At 39.4% G+C, this 17,037-nt stretch overlaps 1 protein-coding gene and 1 long non-coding RNA gene across 5 annotated transcripts in view; both read left to right on the plus strand.

Moving 5' to 3' along the window:
• The window catches only part of LOC136236323 (uncharacterized), a 205,640-nt gene that overhangs the window by 35,170 nt on the left and 153,433 nt on the right, over window positions 1-17,037 (plus strand). The gene's annotated exons all lie outside the window — the stretch shown is intronic.
• Window positions 5,673-14,048, plus strand: LOC136236934 (uncharacterized). 2 transcript variants are annotated; one of them, XR_010692240.1, is made up of 4 exons: window positions 5,673-5,753; window positions 5,806-5,908; window positions 11,760-11,824; window positions 12,803-14,048. It is a non-coding gene; the product is annotated as an uncharacterized lncRNA (long non-coding RNA). The 2 variants fall into 2 exon arrangements; XR_010692239.1 differs by lacking the exon at window positions 12,803-14,048 and having other exon boundaries at window positions 11,760-11,921.

Consider the following 17,037-nt stretch of genomic DNA (forward strand, 5'->3'; position numbering starts at 1 on the left):
TGATTTTATGTTTATTGTGTTATAGGTATTACTTTATTATTACTACATGTATGTAATGATGTGGTCATCACTTTGTGTGATGATCTGTGATCACATGTGTATTGAGTGTGGTGTTCTTAATTTGTAGGTGGATTCACTTCAAGATTGCAAACGACTGGTTTTTATGAAACCAACATCTAAACGAGAGTGAGTCCATGATCACGTGCAGCTGAGATGACTGCAATGAATTTGAGACAGGAATAAAGATCATGGTATATTCAATATATAGTTTGGCTTTACTATATAGACTGTGAGTTAAGACAGCAACAATTGGTCTATTTTGTGATTTTTTGTTTTCATCAAAAATTTCCAAATGTGGAGTGTGGGTGGACAGGTTGCATATATCATTACCATTGTCCATTATCACACTATGTCACAACAGCTTGGCCATGCCCAATTTTGAAAAGATTCTGGGGCATTTCCAATGTATAGTCTCAATTCATGGCATTTCTATCGTCTGTTTGACACATGTAGTTAACCTAGTTCAATTTCTTACTTGTAAAATTCTGTAAATATTACAACTTTGGAGGGCTCACTGCATAAATCTGATGATCTAATAGGCATTTGTTAACACTCTGGGCCGGGTGCATTGTGTACCTTTGTACAACATGGAAATTTGAATTACTGATCTGTGTATGTTCAATTGTTCTTGTTATTCAAATATTGGTTAAATCTGTAATAGCTAACAGGTATTTCATGCGAAAGTGAAATTACCCACTAGTATGGTAAGTCGTATAGCATGCAAGAATCACGTATGCATGATTATTGTAGTCCACAGTAGTTGACCTATAACAGTTCTCAAACTTTTATGAGAAACCTGCATACTCCATGTCCAATAAATTTAGCTATCAAAGCTACACTTATCCTGGAATTGTACTCAATGCTTAATTGAGCTTATTTATTCCACTTGCAGTCATTTCTGACTTATGCCTATACTGTATGTTTCATCTCTACCCAGCAGTAGTGTACTAGCCATTATGATAGTGTAAATCACAGTGCTAAAGGTCACCTCATTAATAGGGCCACTTATTTAGGGTCCCAAAAGAAGCCCCAATTAAAGAGGTTTCACTGTAACTCTTAAACGAAGTAAATGTTTTTACAAATGACAAAACAAATTGCTGATCTTAAAGGGGTTTCATTATATACAAATGTTTTGTTTCTTGGTGCATGAATAGTATATGTACACCTTAACCAGTGTAACCACACTGTAACGGACAGTTTGAGACCAACTTTACTGATACCTACAAATGTTTCATTATAAGGTTAAATTTATAGTAGAGAGTGCTTTAAGAGAGGTTCCACAGTACTTATGATGTGATAATCCATTTAGCGCTTCCACTTCCTTCAGATGTATACAATGCAAGTGAGGGTCAATACTGCTCATCCAGTTGACCCACCAACCCAAATATAATTTTAAAAATCAGGTGATCATTTTGGCACAATGTCCACAAGTTCCAAAGCTTTGTTAGTTAGTTCTACATTCATAGCATCATTATATAGGATGTTACCAACAGAAAAATTGTCTGCAAGAGAAGTAAATGAGTAGCTACAAGTACTCAAGTATTTTAGCACGCATAGTCAATGATTGATAAGTGGGTGTGGCTCAATCCAAGTTTAACCCAGCAGCTGCAACAACCCATAAGTGGCCATTGCACTCTCACTTGACGTCATTCAGACTACCATAAGTGGGCGTGATACTATGCAGACAGTAGCGTACAATGTAGGTGTAGCTTGCAATAAGCTTGACAAGGTGACCTCCAAGTAGAATATGAAAAGTAGGTGTACTTTGAAATTTCAAATGACAAAATTAACAGTATCTGAGAACTAATACAAATTGTGCATAGCTATGGTAAACCTCATAACTTTCTTTTCTATCTCCCACATTGCTTTTGGTTGGACAAGAGATATATATGGTGATACCAAAAAGCATCCACTATAGCTGTCACAACAATGGACTATAATGAATAGAAGTGAATGTAAATAAATTCTTTATAGCCATCAGACACACATTACTAAGTGAAAAGGACAAGATGTACAGTCAGGAAAGTAACTAAAATACTTCTGCTGATACAAGTTTGTTAAACAAGTTTACCATAAGTTAAATACTTGTAGCAAATGACTTGCTCTACATCTACAGTGGAACCTCTCTATTACGGACATTTTGGGACCCAGAATTTTAGGCCATTTTTTGCTGTATAATAGAGGTTTTCCTCTTTCAGAGGTAAAAAATGTATTAACCAGACCTGTTGGGACCAAAATGTTTGTCCTTATTATGGAGGCTTTTTCTATTGTGTCCTTAATTCGGGGAGTTTGTTAAGAGAGATTCCACTGTACTACATAGCCTTTAGGTGTGGATTTTTATATTCAGTCCCAGTACTAGCTATATACCTTACTGTTGGTAGTAAGTAAAAGTTACTCTCAATTACACGCTACTCATTCACCACTGAATAAAACAGGTATACCAACAATCAAAGCTGTAGGGATTTCTGTATCGGCCTTCTTTATAACTATCGAAAATTATGATCTTGTGATAGACTAGCATATTAGATACAGACATAGGCAAGGTGGAACAGTGTGCAATGAGGTGGGCATAAGAACAACACAGCAAAAGTACAATTAGATGTACCCGAGTAATAAGAATAAACCATCTGCTATATAACAATAGACCATAGCCCATCAACAAATAATCGTGCTTTCCAATACATCAAAACACACCAGTGTAATTTTAATATACATTAAAAGTGCTCTAATCATGTCTCATGTTGTTGTCTTTATCCACAAGTGCTCAATTACTGAATATACCATCTTTGTTCCTGTCTCAAATTCATTGCAGTCATCTTAGCTGCCTGTAATCGTGAACTCACTCTCGTTTAGATGTTGGTTTTTTTGAAAGCCAGTCGCTTGTGATCTTGAAAAGAATCCACCTACAAATTAAGAACACCACACTCAATACACATGTGATCATAGATCATCACACAAAGTGATGCCACATCACAGATCATCACACAAAGTGATGACCACATCATTACATACATGTAGTAATAATAAGGTAATATCTATAACACAATAAACAATCAGCCGTCATCTCTGTAGGGCAGAGTGGCAAATGCTGAGAAATGTTACTTCCTATTGTGACAGTGCTATATGACTGAAATAGATATCAGTCTCTAAGAACTTGAAGTTAGTTCTTACGACAATAACACATGATTCATGTTTCTGACAAGTAACAAGACAATACGCAACAGCTACTTGTCAGTATGGTATAGTCACTACACCAATAACTCCTGTAGAACCATACGCAACCAGTATTAAAATTTCATCTAGCGGTCAAGAGGTTAGCTTGTACTGAATTAAGCAATCAAGTCATCAAAAGAGCACAAAACAATATGCTTTACACTAGCAGGTCAAGCGATTGAGGTCCCATAATGATTAGGATGAGATCAAGCATCTTGATCTCGGTCACAGAAGGTTTTACAGGACCATATTATAATATATTCTTCATTCAGTTATCTAGAATTCATGATCCCTGTTGACTATATGACAGATTAGCTGAGAAAATCATTATTTAAATTTAATAAGACAAGACAGTGGATTAATCCTCAGTCCATTTATTTAGCAAACACAAGCTGCTTCACACTCACATGCCAATCAGTTTCACCAATAGCTGTGAATCAGATACTGCCGGGTAGCTCTGTGCTGCGAGGTATTAATATAAAATGCGAGACGCCATTGACGATCACTGAGTTGAGACAGCTAGCCTGTGAAAAACCACCTTTCCTCTAAAGTCATATTTCGTCCTTCTTTTCTACTGTCAACCTGGCGGAGAACACGACAACACGACATTGAGGCCCAGCAAACTAAGTGTTTTTGAGTGACGAAGTTAGTATCCGGTATTACATGGCTATTTTCCAAATGCTACTAAAACTATCTTGATAGTCAAGGAAACTGTTTTAACTGATGCTAGAACAATTTTTGGGTGTTTCTTCTTGTTCTACAGACCTTTTCCTTCCTCTTGAACATTTTGTTAAATCTGTTTTCCTTCCTAGTCTATTGGGTCGAACTGTCCCTGGTGATGTTGAGAGAAAGCTATTTGCATTGCCTGTGCAGCTAGGAGGCCTTGGTGTGTTTGATCCTTCGATTGTTGTGTCACAGCAGCGTTCCTGCTCTGTAGAAATAAATGCTGGTCTCGTTGGCTTGATTATCTCTCAGGTACATCAACTAGGTGACTGTCTTGATGCACAGGTTCAGTTGCGATCCAAGTTTCGCTCTAGGAGCCATCAAGAGCAACTTCAATCTGCCAATCATTTGTTCGATGAACTTCCTCCTAGCATGCGTTCCTCAGTCATGTTGGCTCAGGAGAAGGGTGCATCGAATTGGCTCTCTTGTCTTCCATTGAAGTCGCATAATTTTGTGCTTCATAAAACTGCTTTTCGTGATGCAATTGCGCTTCGCTATCATTGGCTACCATCTGCCTGCCCTACTTCCTGTGCCTGTGGTCACTCTTTTACCATAGAACATGCTCTGTCTTGCCCTAAGGGTGGGTTTCCTTCTCTGAGACATAATGAAGTGCATGATCTAACTGCCAATTTACTTTCTGAGGTCTGTAACAATGTTGTCACTGAACCCCACCTTCAGCCTCTTTCTGGTGAGACCCTTCAATACAAAACAGCTAATCATGATGATAACGCAAGGCTTGACATTGCAGCCAATGGTTTTTGGGGAGGACGATTTGAGAGGTCATACTTTGATGTCAGAATTTTTAACCCTAGTGCACCCTCAAATCAACCCCTACACTCTGCATACCGACGTCATGACAAGGAAAAGAGACGTGAATACCAACAACGGGTTCATGAAGTAGAGAATGCCTCATTACTCCCTTAATTTTTACTACTACTGGTGGAATGGGTGATGCTGCTACTCAGTTTTATAAGAGATTGGCCAACCTTTTGAGTGCAAAGCACAGTCTTTCCTATGGAATAGTGATGGGATGGCTGAGATGTAAATTGAGCTTCTCTTTGTTGAGGTCTGCAATTATGTGCATTCGCGGTGCCAGAACGAGGTCCAGTTTGCGCTGTCCCATTGCTGAGGCACCGATTGCTGTGCAGGTCGCTGAGGCCCATATGTAAGATAATTTGTTTTTGTTTATAATGTACTGTTTTATCTTATGTCATTAATTTGTAATCCGGTATTACATGTGCAACATTATCCGGAAAAACTAATGCGTGAAAATTTCGAGGGGTCCTTCCCTCCCAGACGATGTCCATAGAAATTTGGAACTTTTGTTAGAAATATAGAGATTTTATAGAAATATTTAGAAATATGTAATTAAGATTTCAATATTTAAATCCGTACGATTAGAATTAATTGCTTCGGAAAATTTTCTAAGTTGAAAGTCTGCCCCCCAAAAAAAATTCGCCCGGGGCGGATCATCCTGATATCGTTACTAAATAGACCATTATGGTATATGGTCACATTACGTTATTTTGACCAATACGGTCTATGTTACTCATATGGTAGGTTACGAGGTTTTACTAGACCAGGCGAGTCTAGGTTTCTTCCTCTAGGGTTTAGTCGAGGCATGCGAGGTGAACTTTGAGGGCACTCGGGGGACGTTACTCACTCGGGGGACGTTACTCACTCGGGGGACGTTACTCTCTTTACTTTGAAGCAGAGCGTATTTCTATGACCCTGGTGTGGGTTGAAATTGCACAGAGGTTAGTTTGTAGGGCTGATTATCACGTGTGGCCTTCATCCATAGATATACAGGTTACTCTTTTTAATATTGTGGGGCTACCTCTGCTTTCAGACGTTTGTTCCCATGGGTCTATGTCAAGGGCTGCTTTCCTGGTCATCAGACAGTTGATTGGAAGTAAGTTATTTCATGTGTCAGTGCACACACCATGGTTGTATTCTGGGTTCAAATACAGTAGTAGCCTGGGCATCTGCAACCTGAAGTGTTGTCCATTTTGTGTACGTACTGATGTCTGTAGTGTACATCCATCCATTTAGCAAGTGTATTGCAGGTCTTAAGTGGTAATGCATGAGAGTCAGGTGGGACTTTGATGCCAACATCTTCACCTCTGAGATAAGCAGTGCTGGTACCACCACAGGAAGATTGCCTACAGTGACTCATTGAGTATGCACATGGATAGTGCATGTCCCTGTAACTACGTAATTAATACAGCTTGCACATGCCAAAAGCACCAGCCTGGTAATAGTGAGGCAATGTTTCTCCAGCATTAATACACAGTTGTTGTTGTTGTGCAAGAAACCGTTCTCACATTGTAACCTTTAAGTGGGGGGCTGTATAGTGTCAACTGAGGAAGCATCCAGAAGAGGTTGGTCACCATGGCATTCAATTATGTAACCAAACATTTTTCCATGTGTTAAACCTTGTGTAACAGATAGGTGTAGTGTCGGGATTATTAGATCATTAGAATCAATAATAATAGCACTACAACACACAACTACAATCTAGCAACTACAATAACAACTAAGGTTATAACAACTGAAGCACACACAGAGGCTCTACAACTACATATGTATATGCACGCATACATTACAGCATAATGTATTACATCATAGTGCGTGCACATGTTCAGATACTACAGTTCCTCCCTTTTAGTTCGAAGGACTCCATGGCCTTCTGATCTTTCGAATTCTTGAAGAGCATCTCAACACAGGAGGATTATCACTGTTCTGTGTCGGGGAGGTATGATTAGGAATGTCAGATGATATGGAACTGTCATTTGTAGGTAAAGAAACAAGTCGTGTACGAAGTTGATTTGCATGACGGCAGTGAACTGCTGTTTGGCCATCAATCAATACTTTATACATTACTTTCCCCCTCCTATCTTTGACAGTGCCTGGGAGCCACCGTTTGCCAGATCTAAAATTACGAACCCACACTGGATCACCAATCAGGAAGTGTCTAGGATGATTATGGGCATCATGTGACTGCTTCTGAAGTTCTAGAGATTTCTGAACCTTCAACTGGCATGGGTGTAACAAATCCAACCTTGTACGCATCTGTCTGTTATTTAACATTTCAGAAGGAGTTTGATCTGTCACAGAATGTGGGGTGGCTCTGTAGTAAGCTAAGAAGTTGGTCACACAATCCAGCAGTTCCGAAGAGGTTTGCAGATTTGCCTTATCTACACTCTGTTTAAAAGTCTGTACCAGTCTTTCAGCCTTGCCATTCGAGCGGGGGTGATATGGAGCTGTTGTTGTGTGGTGAATTCCACGAGACAAACAAAACTACTTAAATTTTTCTGCCATGAAGTGGAGACCATTATCTGACACAATCTGGTGAGGAATTCCATGTGTGGCAAAGATCTGCTGTAAGTGTTTGGTAACAGTTTCTGTCGTAGTGGATTCCATCACATGTACTTCTGGCCACTTACTGTAAGCGTCAATCAGTAACATCCACATCTTGTTTCTATATGGCCCCGCAAAATCAATGTGTAGATGTTGCCATGGTTTGGCTGGAAAATCCCATTGATGTAATGGTACTTTTGTGGGATCTTTAGCTGTCTCAGCACAATTCACACAAGACTTGACATGGGACTCAATATCAGTGTCCAAGGATGGCCACCAAACATGTAGTCGAGCAAGTGACTTCATTCTAGATATCCCTGGATGGCCCTCATGTAACAATTCTAGGATTGACCTCTGATATCGTGAAGGAATTACCACTCGAAGGCCCCAAAGTAGACAACCATTGTGAGTTGTGAGCTGTAAACGTTTGTTGAAAAATGGAATTAGCTTCTTGTCCAAAGAGTGTGAAGTGGTTGGCCATCCTCTAGCACAAAAACTGTAGACTTGTGATACCCTCGCTGTGGCTGCCTTAACGTCAGTCTCACGAATTGGAAGTGCGTGAAACTGTTGTTCTTCCAGAGCACAAACAATTTCTGCTTCGTCATCTTGTGGAGGCTGTACCTCTTATAATGGCAGGCGAGACAACCCATCAGCATTGCCATGCTGGGCAGATGGTTGGTACCTAACTTCGTAGTCATAGGCTGAGAGGATAATGGCCCATCTCTGTAAACGGCTGGCTGTCATCTCTGGGATACCTTTCTGAGGATGAAAAATAGTGACAAGTGGTTTATGATCGGTAATCAATTGGAACTTACGACCGAGCAAGTACTGTCTGAACTTCTGGACTCCAAATACTATTCCCAAGGCTTCCTTTTGGATTTGTGCATAGTTTTGTTCAGCCGATGTCAGTTTACGTGACGCATATGCCATTACCATCAGGGTAAGTATGAAAAATCACTGCTCCTATGCCCACTGGGCTGGCATCACACGCAAGACTGAGAGGTAGTGATGGGTCGTAATGTGCCAGTGCATCAGCTGATGTCAACAATTTCTTAATTGATTCCATTGCCTTGGTATGCTCACTGGACCACTGCCACTTTTTGTGTTTCTGTAAAGATCATTAAGACAAGCACAATTGGTTGCTAACCCTGGTATGAATCGATCATAGTAGTTCACCATGCCTAGAAAAGATCGGAGTTCTCCTTGGTTCTGTGGACATGGCTTGGCAGTAATTGCTTTGATCTTATCTGGGTGTGGTTGAATGCCTGCTTTGTCTAAGACATGGCCCAAGTAAGTTACACTCTCTTGAAAGAAATGACACTTCTCTAGTTTCAGGTGGAGACCAGCAGTGTTCAGCTTCTCCATTACTAGCCTAAGGTGGCTCAGATGATCCTGTTCAGAGCATCCTGTCACTACTATGTCATCCAAATAGCAAGCCACACCTGGTATGCCACCCACAAGTTGCTCAATTAGTTTCTGGAACAGGGCAGGTGCACAACTGAGACCAAAGGGAAGGCGTTGGTATCTGTATAAGCCTTGGTGAGTATTGACAACTGTCAGTTCTGATGATGCCTCCTCCAATGGTACTTGCAGATAAGCTTCAGCCAGGTCTAATTTAGAAAACTTGTGCCCACCATTCAGTTTTTGAAAGAGTTCCTCTGGAAGTGGGAATGGGTAGACATCATTCTTCAGGGCTGGATTTATGGTGACTGAAGTCACCACATAATCTAACTTTGCCACCTGGCTTCCTGGCAACCACAAGGGGGGTAGCCCAGTCTGAGTGAGAGACTTTCTCTAACACTTGTTGTTTTTCTAGTCTGTCCAACTCTGCTCCTACAACTGGTTTTAGAGCAAAAGGTAGTTTTCTCACTTTGCAATATTTAGGCTGAGTGCCTTCACGGAGAGTCAAAGTAGCATTAAATGTGGTGCAACATCCAAGTTGTGGTTTGAACAGGGCTTCATTCATTGTGATAATTTCCTGTAAAGTGGTACTGGGTGTGGTAACTGCTGTGACAAATTGCTCAGGGTGAATAGTGATGTTAAGTTTAACTTGTCCATCCCTGCCAATTAGATTAATGCCACATTGAGTGACATAGATTTTCAGCAGTGAGGATATGGTAGGGTCATCTTGGCATTGAACTGTTGTCTGAAAATATCCAATAGGGTGGATAGGTTGACCCTCAAAAGCTCCAAGCACTTTTGATGTAGCCTCCAGTTTGGGTTGATGAAGGTCTGCCCAGGTTTTTGTGTTAATGAACGTGAGTGGAGAAGCAGTGTCTATTACTAGACGAAGACATTTATCCAGTTCTGGTAAGTAAACAGTTAGAAACACTGGTGGAATATGTTTGTCATCACTATCGGCTGTTTTGTTAACGGTAATGACTGCTGAGTCCAGTGACTGTTCTGGTATTATTTCTTGTACTGCTGCTGTGGAGCGGCACACTTTGGCAATATGGCCAATCTTACCACAGTGTCTACATGTAACATTTCGAAAACGGCAGGTGCTTCTTAAGTGTGCTCCTCCACAACTGGCACATGGCTTGGAGGTTGGCGGCTGAGAGCTTGGACCCTTAGTATTAGCAGTTCGCTGGCTCTTAGTATGAAGAGAGTTCTGGGGTTTAACGGACCGTTGTTGCTTCCCGGTTGCTGCCACTGTGCCGGCGTCCGTCTCCTTCTTGTCGTTGTCGGCACGTTTAAGCGATTCATGCTCGGCCGCTTCAAAGGTGCGAGCTAGCTCTAACAACTCTTCTAGTGGCTTCTTGTGATCTTGAGCCAACAATTGCTGGAGTAAGCGTTCATTTCGCAGGCCCATCACGAACTTATCGTGGATGTTGTCGGCCAATTGGACTTCTGTCCAATCACAAGTGGCTGCCAGACGCCGTAGTTCAGCAATGTAATTTACCAGCGACTGCCCTTCTTGTTGCTTGCAGTTGTAGAACCGATAGCGTTCAGCCAAGACTAACTTTTTGGTGCCGTATTGTCCGTCGAGCTTAGCCTTCAACTGAGCAAATGTGAGTTCTTCTGGCTTCTTAGGGGCACACAAACTGCAGAGTAGTTTGAAAGTAGAGGAGTCAATATATGTGCAGAGGGCTGCACGTTGCTTGGCCTCAGAACCTTCACCCGTAGCGTAGGAACTAAGTGTGAGCCACTGTTCAAAGCGTCTGCTCCACGAATTCCAATCATCCGTACGTGAATCAAAAGTATTAATCGGTGGAACTGTAGCCATCCTCGTCGCCAATGTAGTGTCGGGATTATTAGATTATTAGAATCAATAATAATAGCACTACAACACACAACTACAATCTAGCAACTACAATAACAACTAAGGTTATAACAACTGAAGCACACACAGAGGCTCTACAACTACATATGTACATGCATGCATACATTACAGCATAATGTATTACATCATAGTGCGTGCACGTGTCCAGATACTACAATAGGAAAGCAATGTGAGAAAACCCGTAAGGGCCCTGGGACGCACTAGTATGGATGTATGATAGAGGAGGTGTCAATGTTCAATTAGTTCAACACTTGGTTCAACATTTGTTTGAGGTCATTAGATGAATCAAAATTTCTAGGTATTTTTGAATTCTGAGTCTACAACATTCCTGTAGACATATTGACTAGATTGAAATTTATGTACGCAGGTTGGTCTGACTGTAATACTTTATTTATAAGTGTTATTTGTTTTTATGATACCTAACAGAGTCTGTGTCATGTGGTGTAATTGGAGTTTGCCATAATCTTTCTCTAATTGTATATATACATTGTACATGTATGAGTGTAGTTGTAGTAATATGTATGATAGTGTGTGCGTGCGTGTGTGCGTGCGTGTACATGTGTGTGTGATATAAAAACCAGACGACACTACGGTGTACTTACTGTGACAATGCAAGGAGTACTGGCTTAAGATTATGATTGTGGCTTTAGTGTGTGTTTGGATAATTGTATGAGTGTGTACTATCATAAAAATGTGATAACAGATGCAGCTATGCAACGGTACTTAGCGAGTACCAGAAGCCCATAAGCACCCCAAGGAGCAGTGTTTCAAGCGAATCAGTGTGTACATATCAATGTTTGTGCCCTGCGGCCCTTGTAAGTATGACTGTGCAAATCAGTGTTTCTGTTATTAGATATAGCTATTTAACGTATGTCAGTGTGTATAACTGTTGGCCAATTGTATAATTCCTACTGTGTATGTTTCAATATTAAAAAGCTACTTTCCTAACATAGCCACCCAGTTAATAAAAAGTCAGGAGTTTTGTCCCTATTTTGAGTAGGGGTGTCAGAGGTGCTAGCTATGTAAGTTTGAACTCCGTCTAATTTAGTTTTATCCTTTTTGTATTATGCAGTTGTTTTTTTTTTATCCACTTTGTATTATGCAATGATTTGACATATAGAAACAACTGCTACCATGCGTTAGACATGATGGATCTATGATTGCGTCAAGCACCAAAATTCTTATGTGAGTTATGTCAATAGTTGCATGCATGTGATGTGTTGTACACCTTGATGAGTCATACTGTATAGAGGAAAACTTTGGCAGGGGTAAACTCAGACAAATAGCAAGCTAAATTACATTTAGCGAAACAAAGTTTGGCAAATTTAAGCTCAATATGTTTAGCTATAAAGATGTTAATCTGAGGTGCTACGAGTAATTTGCGGGTTAAACGCTGTAGCAAATCACCAAACACACCAAAGTTTTTCCCTGCCAAAGTTTCCCTCTGTACAGTGTTTGCTGGGGAGCAGGGTCATGTTTATATGTGTAGACACATACACTAGATTGCTTGTCTGACAGTGTCCATAGCAACTGCTTAGCAACTGTAAAAGGGAGTAGAAAGCACAATTACCATTACAGACATTGTAAAATATGCTGCAAGCAGTCATTTTACAATGCTATACTGTAGTATATACATACAATCTATAGTATTGAATTGTAGTTGAACAAAACTATTTTGTAAACATACATATGTACTTCTGTAAAGAATTACAGTGTGTGTGTGTGTGCGTGTGCATGCATGCATGTGTGTGTGTGTGTGTGAGTGTGTGTGTATGTGCGTGTGTGTGTGTGTCAGTGTGTCTGTGTGTGTGTGTATGTGTGTGTATTAGAACTAAAAATGTTGATCGACTCAGTGTGCATAGTTGACATCCAATGTTTTGTTCTGTTCAAACACTTGGCTCCCATGCATGTGTAGTGTGGATAGAACCCTACACACATTTACATCGAGTTATGTGTCCATTTGTCATATTTTTCACCACTGACTGGATTGTAAAATGTGTTAAAAGCCATTCATGCATGACATGATCTGGTCTTACATACGTGCTTTGTGAACTAAACTTTTAAATGTTTTCCTACTGTGTCCACTGCATTTTCTATGTTTAGACACTTGTAAATACATTTCTGTGAAGTAATTTTTAATACTACTTTATTTTATTTATTTAGGTAAGAGAGCAGCAGCCAATGAATGACTGCTTTTTCCCCCTGCTATGTTCTGGTACAATTTATACCTGGTTTAGCTGGGTGCTGTGTGTGGCTAGAGCAATGGGAGTGAAATTCATGGTCAAAGAAACAACAGTAGCGGTGAGTCCCCCACATTTTGTAAGGTGTATTGTGTCACAATAATTTGTGAGCGACTAAGTGATAAAGTGAACATGACATTTTGAATGTCTGTTTGCAGTAGGTGTACAGCATATCAATGATACGGATTGTCTAACCAACTAGTAATTTATATGCCTCTTTTTTGCTACATAGCTACAATGGAATGTTTCTATTGTGGACACTTTGGTACCCAGAATTTTGAGATAAAACTGTAGAGGAAAGACTGGACTATTTTGCTATTGTGTCCTTAATTTGGAGAGTTTGTAAGAGTGGTTTTTAGGCAGCAACGTATATTTTGATAATCCGTTTAGCTACCTATTTAGGTTGTACATAGTAAGTGTGTATATACATACAGCTGTATCAGAGTTGAAACTGGGTCACTACTGCTTACCTGGACGACCCACTGATCTGAACTGACCCAGATCTTATCCGGTTTTAAACCAAGGTGTACATCAAGAGCAATAGTTTGGGTGCTCCACTAGCTAGGGTAGGTAAGTTAATTCACGATTGGTTAGTGGTCACGTAAGTGTACAGATGATAAAACACAGGTAGGTGTGGCTTAGTGCATGTCTGCAGACTTCAACAGACCTTTCTGAGAATGAGTGTGGCTCCAGGTATATCTACAGACATTCCCATGCATTCCCTATAAGTAGGCATGGTTAAGTATGAAACTGGGCTGCAGCAAGGATGGATTAGAGTATGATGCATAAATACATTTTATCAATGGATTAGTGAGTGTGGTTCCATGTAAGCATACAGGCAGCAACGGACATGGCCTTGTGCATACCAACACACATTACTGATAAATAGATGTGATTCCACGTATGCCTACTACAGACGATAAAGCACAATCTCAATAAGTGGGCATGGCTGGCAAGTCAACGCATACGTACACTTCCACAGTGTCAAGCCATATAAGTGGGTCAGACCTGGTTCACTCCGACAAAATATGGCCTGACCCAGTTTCAACCCTGAAAATTATTGTGACCTGGAAATATTTTCTTAGTAACGGTCATGGCAACAGTTGCTAAGCGATTGTTGTTAGTGGTCACCAATCCATATCATTTTATCAATTGTGCTGTTATTTAAATTATTTTCCATTACCTTACAATTGTGCATGTCAGTAACAAACCAATCGTGATACTTGAAGCTTGCAGAAGTTATCGATGAATTATTATTGGTAAGCTGATACAATTACACTGACTTTGGTATATTGTGATTGTATGTATATTCTATAGGAAGAGATTAGCATACTCAATTACTGTATAAAGAACAATGTCTCATTTTACAACACTTGTACTGTCATTTATTACATTTTCGTCATGTATGTAAAATTTGCACACTCTAATGCTATAATACTTGTATTGTTTTGATACATGTTACAAATAAAATCAACCTACGTACAAGAACTAAACTACTTACAAGCAACTAAAAGTAACTTTGCTGCTTACAGGCAGTAACTAAAAAACTTAACCAAAGTCTATGCCATCCTCTGGACACAAAGCATAGTGCTTTAGAATCATTCTGGCACTATATTTCCAAAGAGTAACAGATATGCATTGCAGCAATTGTTTCCTAGCTAACTTTCAAAACAAGTCATTTTAACAGTGATATAGTGAATAGAGTGGATAAGGCAAAGGTGACCAAACACCATATGACTCGCAAATTGGGAATAAAATATTACTCACAGTTTCTAAATAGTGGATCCTAACCAGCAGCAGCAACTACCCCAGCCTTAGAAGCAGTGGAGGAAAGCAAAAGCTGAATGGTACATCTGACAGGGAGACCAAAGTGAGCTGGATGCACCTAGAGAAAAATCTGGGTGATAAATATCCCCAGGATGAGAATGGTCAGAAGAGGCGATACCTTGCTCCTAGAAAACACCATTGGAGTAGAGCATGATGTAATACAGTAACTAGAGCATTGTGACATTGGATATGCATTGGGCCATGTGAACAACCAAGGAGATGGTCACCAAACTAGTGTAAAGTGGTGACAAAGGAAACAGAGGGACACCCTACCACAGGCGAAGGGCAATGACAAAGTCATGTAGAGAAAAGGCCAAGCCTAAAGATGGTTGTGGGATTGCCTTCAGCCAGTATGCTGGTATGTAAAATTTTCAAAACAGTCATGAGGATTTGGGTGATAATGCATAGCATGTAACCTCTAATGAAGCCATGGTCTAAATCAATTGGGGCTTTTGTTAATATATTAAGGACTTTTTCAAAATTTTAAGGGTGATGACTTCATGGACAACTTGAATTTGATGATAGAATTGAATTTGGTGAATTTATATATGAAATTAGGTGTGTTCATCAAAAGTAAGACTGATTCTGATTCCTAAGTGCTAATGTTACTAAATATTATCATGTAACGAAATCACCAAAATTAATGATTCCTGCCAATTATGCAACTCAATATGTATACAGTATTGTGTAAATGGTTAGGATTCTGTAAAAAGAGAAGTTCAAACTGCTATGAGCTAGTCAGGTTATTTATGTATATGAGTCAACCGGTGGTCAACTGGCCTTCACTATTATACTAAGATCTGTAAATTATGCATACACCTGTATACTGGTTATATAATTATAAGCATACATCTCAAATAGTCACACCAATATAACATTACATGACATTTCACTACCTCTCAGTTGTTTCTCCCTTAAATTGTAAAACTGTACGTGTGTATGTAGACTGTGGATTCATAATAATCATCACTTACAATCTTCTGTGAAGTCTGGTCCATTAAGAAATAAAATTAATCTAATAGAATGCACACTAACAAGTAAAACACATCGCACCACTTGCAAGTAGGATACATGTACAGCTGTTTTGGTGATCTGGTGATAGAAACTGACTCTTGACAGGACAATATGTATTACACAATTAGCTTGCAAGATATATGACTTGCGATGTATCACAATTGAATAAGAGACGATTTATGTAATGGACACATCTTATATTATGTCACCTTCACGAGTGCATAGATGAATTCAAGATCAACAACACCATCCAGTGATGTCAGTTCTTAGCTCAAAGTAGAAACAGCTCCAGAAATTCAGAATTTAGTTACGCATCTATGTGATATTATGTGGCCTTTTCAAGAACCTGTGTTATCATTTTAATTATAATAGATGCTAGCATACAAATACCATGGGAGGAATAATGTCAAACATTGTATATAGGTCGTCTTGTAAATATGTGAGACTCAAGTACCTTAAAAATGAAAATAAAGTTCAACTGAAGAGTAAGTTCAAGTCCTGTATGTGTATTGATCATAGGTTTTAAAGTATTATTACCATTGTATCTGAGAATGTTAGGTTATCAGAAGCTGATGTACACATGTACAGTAGGTTCATTTTTGTCAAGGGAATGAATATATGATAGATGTTGTGAGGATGAAGTTGTACACCTTGAGGAGTGCATGCAGTTTGGGTTTTATTATGCTGCCACACTACCGTACAGCGTAATAATTCGGCGGGGGAAAATTTTGACGAATTCATTATTGTCAAATATTTACAAGGAAAATTTTGACGAATGCACTGACTTCAGTATTATAATTAACCAGTCATGCGAACTTTGATGAGGAAAAGTTTCCCCCCGTTAAATTATTACGCTGTACGGTAGTATGCTGCCACACTCTAGTGAGAACATATTGCCATATAATAATAATAATTGGCTAGCTTGCGTTGTGTTAAATTACATGTACATGTACAGTAATATGTGTTGTACAAGAGTTTGGTCCCATTACTAAATGAAGTGACTGCGCGTGCATGAATACCACTTGCACATTGTGAGAAAGATACTCTTCTTTCAGTTCAGTAGTCAGCAGAAATGTATTATACATGTATATGTGTAATTAATTATATATATTCTAACTATACAGCTACTCACATGAATTAAAAAGTGTGGCTATGTAATAAAAATGGGCTTAATTTAATAACTCTCTTTATTCATAATAAACATACCCATATTCTACTCTAATAATACATACAGTGAAACTTTTGTGTGATCAGGTCACCTGACCCTAAATTGGCCATTGACACTGACATCACAGTACATGGATTAAATGTGAAAAA

Source organism: Dysidea avara, chromosome 10 (assembly GCF_963678975.1).
Source record: "Dysidea avara chromosome 10, odDysAvar1.4, whole genome shotgun sequence".
NCBI classification, from domain to species: Eukaryota; Metazoa; Porifera; class Demospongiae; order Dictyoceratida; family Dysideidae; genus Dysidea; species Dysidea avara.